This window comes from Colletotrichum truncatum, assembly GCF_014235925.2.
Source record: "Colletotrichum truncatum strain CMES1059 chromosome Unknown Contig_0008, whole genome shotgun sequence".
Lineage (NCBI taxonomy): Eukaryota > Fungi > Ascomycota > Sordariomycetes > Glomerellales > Glomerellaceae > Colletotrichum > Colletotrichum truncatum.
The window spans coordinates 1,581,176-1,592,433 of record NW_027222405.1 but is presented as its reverse complement, the minus strand read 5'-3'; positions in this window follow the sequence as shown (position 1 = coordinate 1,592,433).

Genomic DNA, 11,258 nt, shown 5'->3' with positions numbered 1-11,258 from the left:
TTTTTAGTCTGCTGGGCAAGACGACATGATACCAAACCCTCGGAGGCATTGCAATAGCCGAGGCGGCACCGACTCTGCGGCACCGCCCACAGTTGCCGGGGTACGGAGTTGTGGGAAAGCGGTTCTAGGCCGTTATAATGAGGCTCGGCCTGCCGAGCCTGGCGATTTTGGAGTTTGGCATTTTGGAATAGAACGGGCTGCTGCTTGTGCTCTGTTTTTTCTTTTTCTTTTTTTCTTGTTAATTGAAAGGGAATACCGGGTAAGGGAAGGGGCCATCATGAAGTTGGTCCGGCCGTGAGCGTCATGATACCTTTGGACCTGCCGTCGTCGAATTGACGTATCTACTCTCTTTTGTTCAGATTGGTGCGTTAGTCTCACCCTCTGTTCCACTCCGATTGTATGAAGATCAAAAGTAGGAGTCTCGGGAGTGTCTTCAGCCAAGGTGCGGACGATACATGTACACAGACATCTGCATCATTATACTAGTGTTGTCGTCCGTTTCCATCAACGAACCAGAAGCGAAGATGTGAGACAAATGGATGTTAAGGGCCCGGCCACGGCAGCTGGGATTCTCCAGTCGATTGTTGGCGAAGTTATCTAGCAAGCCTTGGGAGTACCAGTTGAACGATCTATGACATGAAAATGCTGCTATTTGCAAGCGCGGGCAAGGGGGGATTCTTACATGAAGCGTCGATCCTCAGCTCCTATGCCTGCCTGTGAAATTCGTTCATCTTAACTGAGACCACGGACGAAGCGATGATTTGATCATGAACATATTGGTGTATCTAGTTCTGTCACAGCCATGTGTTTCGCTCGTCTGCTTAGAATCATTATCAAGCTCGTACGTCTACAAATGCTCGAATCTGTAAAGCGGCCCAAGGCGGATCAATTTTATGGTGTCGTTTTCACGTTTTCATTGTGTCTCTGACTTGTAAACGTGAGTGACGTTAGGAATTACTTACAGCCCTCATAGATGAACGATGGACAATGGAAATAGGGTGGAAGAGCAAATACCGAGCGAAGTGGTTTCTTTTTGGCTGTGGTGTCCTGGACAACCCAAGCAGTGCGGCGAGCCATGCAATCCTAATATTTGTTTTGCCCCAGGCAGTGGCAATTCGTTCGCAGTCTATTCTTTCTGACCCGTGTCAGAAGTCACTTCTACATGGAACGAGTCCCCGGCTACTGGTTCCTTCTCCACTGAGTGTGTGTGTGTGTGTGTAATTTTGGAAAACGGGTGTACATCAAGGTGCTCCCGAATACCTTGGCCTCGAGAAATTGATGCAATCAGACGACGACCTGTTTTCCCCCACGGATAATCTTAGGACACCGTCTCATGCTATACACTGGGAGAAACGGGGCGTAAGCTTGACCCTAATCCCGGCCATGCTTCTTCGCGGATGTGAGTACTCAGTCAGAGCTGGTCAACGGCTGCTGACTGGCAATGGCGTTCCGATCTGACTCTTCACGCTGTGCTGCGCATCTATCTGGCTTCGGGAAAGTGAAAGCGGCACGTCAGGGCGTTTCTCTACGACATATTCGTCTAAGCCAGAAGGATTAAACAGTAGTTGAATCCCTTGAGAACATGTTTTCGACACTAAATATCTATGATACCGTAAAGCAAACCGTCTACCAATAGACATAACCCACGTACGAGAGCCGAACCCGGGAAATCTCGCTTTCGTTATGCTTCGTCGAAAAGAAGTCAACGGCCTTTACAGTTGCGGGGGCTGAAATTTAGATATATTACGGCATCTCCGGCCCAAGAGGTCGTCACTATAACCATCCAAGCCGGCTGGCCAAAGCTGGCAAGCCATCAGTGCTTCGTGCCTCTATTATTTGGAAAGTCTGTTCCGTCAAGTCTATTATGTCTCCTACTCCAAAGAAAACATTACGGGTCGTGACTACATGCATACCAAGACAGCTATACTTCGTCACCATTGCTCATAAAGCATTTCGCGGCAGATCAGGCTTCATCGTGATGTGAATCTGGGTAATGTAATGGAGTCGATATCTGGCCGGTAGTTTAGGACCATGAGATAAGGAACGAGCATGTATTTCAAAGTCCACCATTTTGAGCATTTGGGAGAGCGACAAAAGGCAAAAAGTAAGTGCTCAATCAGAGTGTGGAATTTAACCACTTGAATCTCCCCGAGGTGGGCTCGAACCACCAACCTCCAGATTAACAGTCTGACGCGCTAGCCAATTGTGCCATCGGGGATTTGAGCTATTGTTGCGAAACCTGCTCGGTTAGATGCCTATGTTGTGTTTCCAGGTTCCAGCTCGTGCCAAACCCGACATCCTTCCAAGGTAGCGGGGCAACTCGGTGCGGGGTCATTCAGCGACACACACTTACTTCTGGCTTGAGCACTTGAGCAAACTCACGGTTGCAAGCTTCAATGCGAACGCTGATCCTAATCTCACTGACAGCCGACGGCCGCCTGCCGGGATGGCTTGACGAAGCCACAACGAATTTTGCGCTTACTGGTTCCTTTGATCCTTCTGACCACGACTATATGCGCTTCCTCAAAGAAGCGAGTTGCTGACTGTTTTGCCGACGGAATTCCGCGGTCCGGACTCGCTTGAAGAAGCATTGCAGACATGAGGGACTCACCTACCGCCACGCTGCCCCTCGCTCCGGCGGCAATCTCGTAGAGTTTCGCATCAACCAAGCCTCAACACTCGGCAAGGAGACAGGAGACTTACTTTTCCCAAATCCCGTCTGTCCGACTCAGCCCTCACGGCCCAGAATCTTGGATGTGCATGCAAGGTCTACTTTGGTAGTTGAAGGGGTTAATCCGATATCGACCGAAGGGAAGGAGCGACCACCGCCTCTTGGGCTTGCGTATGCATTCTACCGGGTTCATCGCCGCTGCCGTGTTTCTGCACAAACGGACGGGATGTGCCGATACTAGAATTGGCCAAGCCTTTCATCGTCTTTGCTCGCGCCAATGGATGGATGATGCTGGCTGTCCCCAATCCAGAGTCTCGGATGCCCGCGGCGGCGGCAAAGGCTTGGCTGTCAACGTTGACGCCTGACTCAGGCCCTGTGGTTATGCGCCAGTTTACAACGACATCGTTGCTTCTTCAGATTAGCTTAAAGTTGGGTCGTCTCAGGGCAAAGTATACTTGTCCGATAATTGGCACGCTTCCAGACTTCTTGTGGCGGTGTCAACGGCATGGTTGGAGCGATAGCCAGTAAGTGGCACTAGTCATGCGCCACACCGCAACCCGACTGTAAGCCTCAGCAACCGGCGAGTGCTCCAGCCTCGATATGTGACGAGGGGTAGGGGTATGTCAGTCATTCACACAAACGTACATTCTCAAACTCACGCGATCTAGGCAGATTGAATTTGAGTTGGCGTCCCGTGAGGCTGCAGCTGCATTGCCGGAGCAATTACTTGATCATCCGTAAGTGGCTCGTAACTCTAACAGTGCGCTTCTCCTGAACAGGCCAGACGCGAGAAGGCGAAGAGATATCCACGCCACTGCGGATTCTCACCGGGCTGTCCGTCACGCCCATCAAACACTAGCGAGAGTTCTGGGGACAGCGTGCAGGGCAACAGTGGCAAATGGTTGGGCCTTCTTAGCGGAAGTTTGACCGCATCAAGACTTAGGCATTGTGTATCAGGGTGTAAGGTAGGCCCCCATAGACTAGGCGTCGATGTATTATGAACTGGAGACTTTTTGTGTATTACACTCGGGGTGACTAACTTCAACAGAGGGTATTCCGCTACTTTGGCAGACATGACATAATGCTGAGTAGCCCAATGATGATGCCCTCAGACATTCACATCAATATGTCAAGATGAGGGCAGACTGCGATCTTAGTTGATCATCACCGAGGCACACGGCCACATCCCCTCTCTGGGGAAGTCGAGAGAAGATCCGTACTTTATCGGAGACCGGACTGCATCTCAAGGGCCAGGTCTCGCTCGCGCCTCGCTGTGTGGCTACATTAATTACAAGGAGGCGTATTTTCCACGCATAGCTACCATGATGGACGATGATCTCGCCAATCTCGGGTTTGGGGCATGCAGAACTTTGCAGTTGTGGAGGCTAGCATAGATGTAGTAGACACACCGCACAGGACCGGCAAGCGGTGGATGAGCTTTGGAATCAGCTGAAGAGTTTGAGCGCTGAATGTACACAACTGAAATATTGATTATCCGTGCAACACAGCAGCAAGCGGTACAACGCTGGTGATGATCTGAAGTCTTGGATGCGAGAACCCGTTGCGAGATCGGGCTAGACACTCCGGTCGGGGCTGGGAAGGCGGGAAAGGGGGGAGAGTGAATAGGATGAAAAGGAGACCATTGGACGGATTAACGGATGTTAGATGCTGTGACAATGTCTAGGTGCAGGAGATGGGAAAGTCGTCCGACAGACACATCAGGAACTTTTTGCGCGCAGTGAAGATCTTGGAACAACGGGGTACCAGGGCACAGGGAGCCCCTTGGAGTCGGGGACGGAGAGACTTAATGAGCCAACAGAGAGCTGTCGAAGGTTCCTAGCACGTGGAGGCAGCAGGGTGAGGGCGGAAAGGGCGGACCTAACTAGTGCCAGTCGGGGAGACATTTGCGTTGAGCAGCGAGCGAGGCAAGAAAGATGGGTGTCGATGGCCGCGGGGTGCGCTTGCCTGTCGACAACGCCCCATGTACCCAGAATCCAGTGGGTAACCCAACCCCCCTCCCCCCCAAAATAAAAAAAAAGAAGAAAACAAAAGGCCAGACGGCGTGATGTGTAGCTGAGGCGGGCACATTGTCGATAGTGAGTGATTATATACCAACGCAGGGCGAGTCCGAGAGCACAGCGTCGATCACGCTGTATCACATCATCTGCAAGAAGCTGGTGTGAAAAAACCAAAGTCAAATAGACGCCAAGCGTAGGTGGTCGAACTGTCTGGGGGCTTGGTTCGTTGCACAAGGTCAGCAGTTAGTTGCGATTCTCAGCCCTCCAAGACCTAGTCATCGGTCAGTACCAAGCCTTTCTGCGAATCAAAGTCCAAAGGGGGCTGGCTTTTTAGCCTCTGTCTCGCAGCATACAGTATGCATGCAGGTAGCCAGCGGTTCCCTCGGATATGGGCGACAGCGAGGCTAAGGGACCATAACGGTATCCAGAGAAGGGGAATAAGAACGAGGATGGGCCGTCGGGGAGGAGCGGCCCACGGCGAGGTGTGGGCTGGAGACACCGGGGAGTCCATCTGCGGATGCATGGTCGAAACGAGTGCGTTGAGACGGCGATGGCCTCCGAAGTCTCTGCTGGGACTCTGGTCAAAAAGCTGTCACATGGCCGGGCCTTGGCAGCGGCGGGCCGGGGGTTGACTGGAGCTGAGTGAAGGGGTTTGATGGGTTCATGAAAAGGTTGGTAGTGGATACGACAGACAAGGTGAAGGTGAAGGAGGTCGGGTCCAGGTCCCACAACCGGCGACGGAGATTGATGATGATGGTGTTCAGATCGTTTGTTGTTTAATTGTATCCGTAGTCCGCATCGCTTCTTCATTCCCAAGTGAGCTTTTGCTGTTGCTTTTGCTGGTCTGGTCAAAGCACACGTCAAAAAAGGATTAGAAGCCGCTAGAAACGGAATACCAAGGCGTACCTTCCATCTGGCGCCAGACCAAGGTAAATAAAGGCCGTAAGCTAAGGGACACCGATACCCGATAGGGTAAGCTACTATAGTAACAGGAGCACTCATCACTCACCTGTTCCTGCTCCATCGCCAACCGGTCACTACTGGCAAGCCCCCTCCCTCCCCAATCGGGCAACAGGGATGCTGCTAAATATAGCTGTAGGCAGCCATAAACAAGGGTGCGGTTGTCCAATGAGCAGTCGGTCGCTGTCCGCTTCTTGTCTTCTTTGAGCGCACAGTCCACCGGGGCCACAGCTCTATTTCGAAGACTTCAGAAGGTACCACCCCAGGCGGATTTGATGGGCAACAGGGCCCTCGGCAAATCGGCTTGTTGCACTGGGGTCGGGCGGGGCTAACCTGGTTGGGCTACTACATAGTGTGCATTGCGGTTAGGGCAGAGAGCAGAAACAGACTATCTACCTGCTCTACGGATACTACAACAACTACTACTAGTACCAACACCACCCTCTTGGTACGTTACCTTGACACCAGCGACGGAAAAGGCCAAGGGTCGGGCAACGGGCAGCCCATCAAGCGAGGCAGTTGAAGCCCTTGTTGTCATTTTCTCCATCCCCCAAGCTAGCGTACGGCACGAGAGCCCTGAATCTCTCAAGGGCCTTGTCGGACTGAAATATACGTCATGATGGGACGATGAGCCGAGCAATCCTTACCTAAACTCTGTCCTCCGTGGTGCCTCGGCGTTGACTTTGGCTCCTCGGCTTCGCTTCGCCTGGAGCATATCGCGCTAGCCGGTGGGATAGCTATACCTCTCGGCGTTGTTTACCAGGTCAGAATGAGTACCAGTACTAGCACCAGCACTAGCACCAGCACTGGCATCAGCATCCTCGATGTTGGGGCGACAATGACATCGAGAAAAGTGGCCGCCACCGTCGCCTTGGGCTCATCATGTCATATGCACAACATCATCGACAACCTGGACGGTCGGTACAGGTAGATACAGCACCAACGACAGAGCGATCGCTTGTTGAGTTTCCCGACAGCCTACCACCACCCATTCCAGTCACCCGCATGCCAAACTGACCACTCAGGAAAGTCATACACCTCCCAGCCATTGGTTTCCCTCTCTCTTCCTTCGCTCCTTCAAGCGGTGGAACTCCGACCCCCCTGCCTAGGCTGCCCAGTGCCCTGTCCAAAGCTCTGTGGAGACGGAATGGCCTTGCATTTTCCAGAAGCCCTGCGGATCTGCTACTAATATATGGAGTACATCACAGTCAACGAAGATGGCTGTTGGACTGCGGGACTGAGGGAAATTCACACAGCTCGCGCCCCTCTCTGTCAATGGTCCGCTTGTGCGCTGTCCAATGCCATGGTGCCGGCCGGCATGATTGACCACTACCCAAGCTCTCGGCCGATTGGACACTGAACACTGGTGGCAGCAAAAATCCCCCAGGGCTGTCAAAACATGCCACCCCGGCTTGCACTTGCACCGGATAAACTACCTCATCAGCAAAAGTGCTCGCAGAGTCGCATCTTCTCCGCATTGGCGAATTATTCTCGACGTGGAGCAAACCTTGGAGACCCTGGCCAAGGAGCTTGGTTGAATGAATGAAGTCCAGGATCCTGAGGTCATGCGCCGTATCAGCAAATCACCTTTGCGCGCCTCTTGGTTTGCATCGCTCGCATGGCGTCTGCGACTCTGCATCTGCCTGATCAGTTTATATCTAATCTGCTAGTAATTACCGACGACGCAACAGCTTGTATTTTACTTTAACCTTTTCACCGCTCTTCATCTAGTCGATGTCTATCAGAAGCTCCTGTCGCCAGGCAAGCCGCCTTGCTGCATTGTACCCTAGAAAGAAGTTGAACCCGATACTCCGTTAGCTTGCGGCGAATGAAGCACCCACAGACCTGAAGACGAGGCTCACCGTCACAGACAGTTATCCTTGTAACAAACCACAGCCCAAGATTTGACTGATCAAACCACACAAGTGTGGGCAGAATAGTTGTGGAAGGCTCAGAGGCGCACACTAAATGATTGTAGGTCACTAGCCTGGGATCCCCATGCTCGCCTCACCGCGTCCGGCCGCCGCGGCTCACACAACGTTCAATGTACATGTGCGGGTCGATGATGCGCACAGGGTTTCCCTGTGCCCAGTCGCCTACACAACCAATGGCAGCCGCTGCCATGATCACCACTATCACAGCGTATGAAGGGAAATTTCAACCAATTCAAAGTGACGACCCTAGTGGAGTCACGCCAGATCAGCTATCCACAGGGCCGATTCCGATGCCAACCCGTCCGCCTCCAGTTGAGACTTTGACATTTCCCCAGCGTGCGTGGGCAGCCCTTCTGCACCTAAACTGAACGCACCGGTGGCTGCCGATCTGAGAGTATTCGCCCCGGAGACGGAGCGACCGGCGTGCCCAAATAAATGCCGCGCTAGGTAACAAGCGAGCGAACAGTATTTACGTCCACAGAACACGCGACGCCCGAATGTTATACGTAGCCGGTCCGTCTTCAGTGCCATGAAACGTTGCGTCTCCCTCAGCCACGGTACGGCGAGCACGCATGGTGTGCTGACAGCACCAAGAGTGAGGGACAAAAACCGTGGCCCACAGCAAGCAAGCGCCGTACTATCGTACCAGGCCATGGTTTTATTGCACCGTCATGTACTTCGGGGCCTTCTCGTTAGGAGAGCATGTGCATCTAGTACTTGTGGGGATAACCAATTACACCCAATACACCGCGACAGAGTTAAAGGGCTCTGAGAGATTACTGAAGTCTGCTGGCGACCGACGGACTAAGCAGACTTTAGTGGTGTATTTCGCCGAGTTTTCATCGAGGGCAGCCAAAGAAGGTTATTTAAGAATAGAAACCCACCTTGCCCTATGAGGCAAGGCGGTGATGACACCGCATGGATGGTGATTGAGGCATTCACTCCAGAGCCTCAGGCCCGTATCTGGCTCCTCACCAGTCAATCGACTGAGACACACAGCGACTCCCCGTTATCGCAAGAGAGGATGGGAACAAAGGAACAAACTCATGACCCGGTGCTGCTCACAGCCACGTTTGGGACCTGCTGGTGCAGGCGGGCCGAGAAGGTCAATGTTGGAACTATGCAGCTTCCAGCTCTGTACCGCCGACCTTTGCACGTTCATGCGATGGTACTTGTTCCTGCATTACGGGATGACGAGGCAAGACTCGACTCAGCCAGTTTGGGATCGACAGTGGTGTTTTCTGTTTGCAATATCCCATGCCCTGGGTCGGTCTCCTAAACTCACAACAAGAAACATTTGTTCGGAATATTATCGTCTCTTCACACCGCTGTTGGCCAACTAGTCACTAGTCATCCACGTCAAATGCTTGGTGGGCCAATTGTCATGCTTGTTGTCATGAATGGACACCCCTGGCAAACTGACAGGGTTAGCAGTAGCCACATGGGGGCGGTCAGGCACAAAGAAGAAGCCCTGTACGGGACCAAATATAGGTGGCCCTTTACATAGTACGCGCGCTGTATGCCAGTACAGCCACCACTCGAGCATTAGACCAGCCGGAGATGGTTGATTCGTTAACCTCGCCGCGCTAACCCTGTTGTACCAGCGGCCTCGTGGTTTGTGATGGTCATCTAAGATGCCAATTTCGTTGACGATTTGGGCAAGCTGGGTGTGTGACGGGCTCCCGCTCGCGTTAGCTGCTTCAAGGCTGCAAAAAGCAGTACATGGGTATGATACCCTGGCAAGTGAGGCCAAAAATGGACACGAGAAACTGTTGTTTCAGCCAACCACAATCAGAAAAGAGCCCTGCAACTCCGATCTTCCAACCCCTTGCAGAATGCTGGGAGGCGTGCTCAAAACAACACCGAAGCCAAGAGACCCTGGGAAGCGGAGGCCCGTCGCTGGACCCCAGGGGAGGGCGGCGTGTTGAACGGGGGCCGGCCAAACGCCTTCGGATGAAATGCAACGAGGCTTCGAGAGAGAGACAGAGATACCCCAAGAAGTTTCGCTTTACTTGAGACGAAGGGCGAAAGCAACATATTTTGTTTTGCTGGGGATCGAGTTTAACGTTTTTTGTCTTGGAATTACCACAGCAGCTTTCTCCACAAACCTGCCATGACCTGACTCGCCGTGCGATACGGATACACCCGCGTCTTTGACTGCGAGAAGAAGCTGAGCTAATGATCCACCGAAGTGAAGCTCGAAGGAGCGGAGCACATGGCGATTTTTTTTTTCTCCTCTCTTCTTTTCCAGGTCTCCTTTCTGAGAAGTTTTTCGAGGCAATTGCTATGACACAACAACAGTAGCTTCAAACCTTGACCCAAGATCTGACCGGACGGCCTCCAAAGGTCACCTCTCGGCTGCCTCGGTAATCAATTGGAACTCATCTGAACGTTGGTGGAGACTTGCTCTCAGCCTCAAGAGCAATGGCGCAGTTCACACGGTTTGGTTACCACTACGGACTTTGCCAGGATGACACGCGACTCGGAGAAATAAACAAAGACAGATGACATGCCCCCAACTGTCGCACGGCAAATGGTTGCATGCTGTGTCATAGATTCAGTAAAGCACAAACCACAAGCTCTCTGGATGGTTTGTTTTGGCAGCGGTAGCAGCAGATCCATATCGTGGGTGGTGGATCTTCACAAGAGTCGCGGTGCTCAGTGTGTTCCCTGCAAAGACAAATAGCCAGGATCTAGGAGGGAACTTGTGCAAGTGCTGTGGTTCGAAAGCTCGGACGTCACGACCCATGAGCGTACTATGTAGGCTTGAAACCATGTATTGAATGACCGTCAGGTCCCTCTTCCTGATGTAACGCGGTTGGTAGCCGGCCGTTTCTGGTGTTGCGGGTTCGGCCTTGGAGAGCTTTTCACAATGACAGATTGGAGCTTCGCCTTCAGGCCAGTCTCCACTAGCTGGGCTGCTGGCACGCCGGGCGCTTTCAATTTTCGTTGCCGCTGCACCGCGCCCGTCCTTCTTTCGGCCTAGTCTGCCACGGGGGCAAGGGCCGCATGGGTGATGGGATGGCCTAGGGGAGAAGGAGGCGCGCACGGATGCCCATGATCCATGACCGCATAACGTTCACTCGTTCTTCTAGTGGACAGGAGATGGGAACAGGGTCCTTCCTCATCCGGAAAGGATGGGAGAAAGGTTGGTCTTCAGCAGACAGGGACCGGGGCGGGGCACCAGCCGAGAGTTGAGCTTCCTCTCAAGGTTATGGGCATGATGAGAAGTTTTATTGCTTGAACTCACAAAACTGCCAGCCGGATAGGAGGAGCACGTGAGAGTTGAGGGACAGAAAAGAATGCGTTCGAGACTGGAGCAGTCGTCATCAAAATTGAGACGATTGCGTGTACGGCTTCGGAAGGATCCAGTATCCGTCGACACAGTTTGGAACAGCAGAACGATTAGCAAAAAGGTAGTGTGCACCATGACGCCAAAATGCACACCACAGAGCTGAAGGCAGAGAGCATCCATGTCGGGAGGTTATTTGTTGGATGCGGTATGTATGGCCGTTCAGTTGCTGCTGTAGGGCGCGGACAGCATTACAGCGAGCAAAAAATCGGGTATACTTGTGAATGGAGCGAGCCAATCGCGGTGACCGCACATACGGACAGAACCGCTGCAAAGGTGATGGAACATTTGACTGTAGGGGTTCTGTCGACGACGCTGCATGC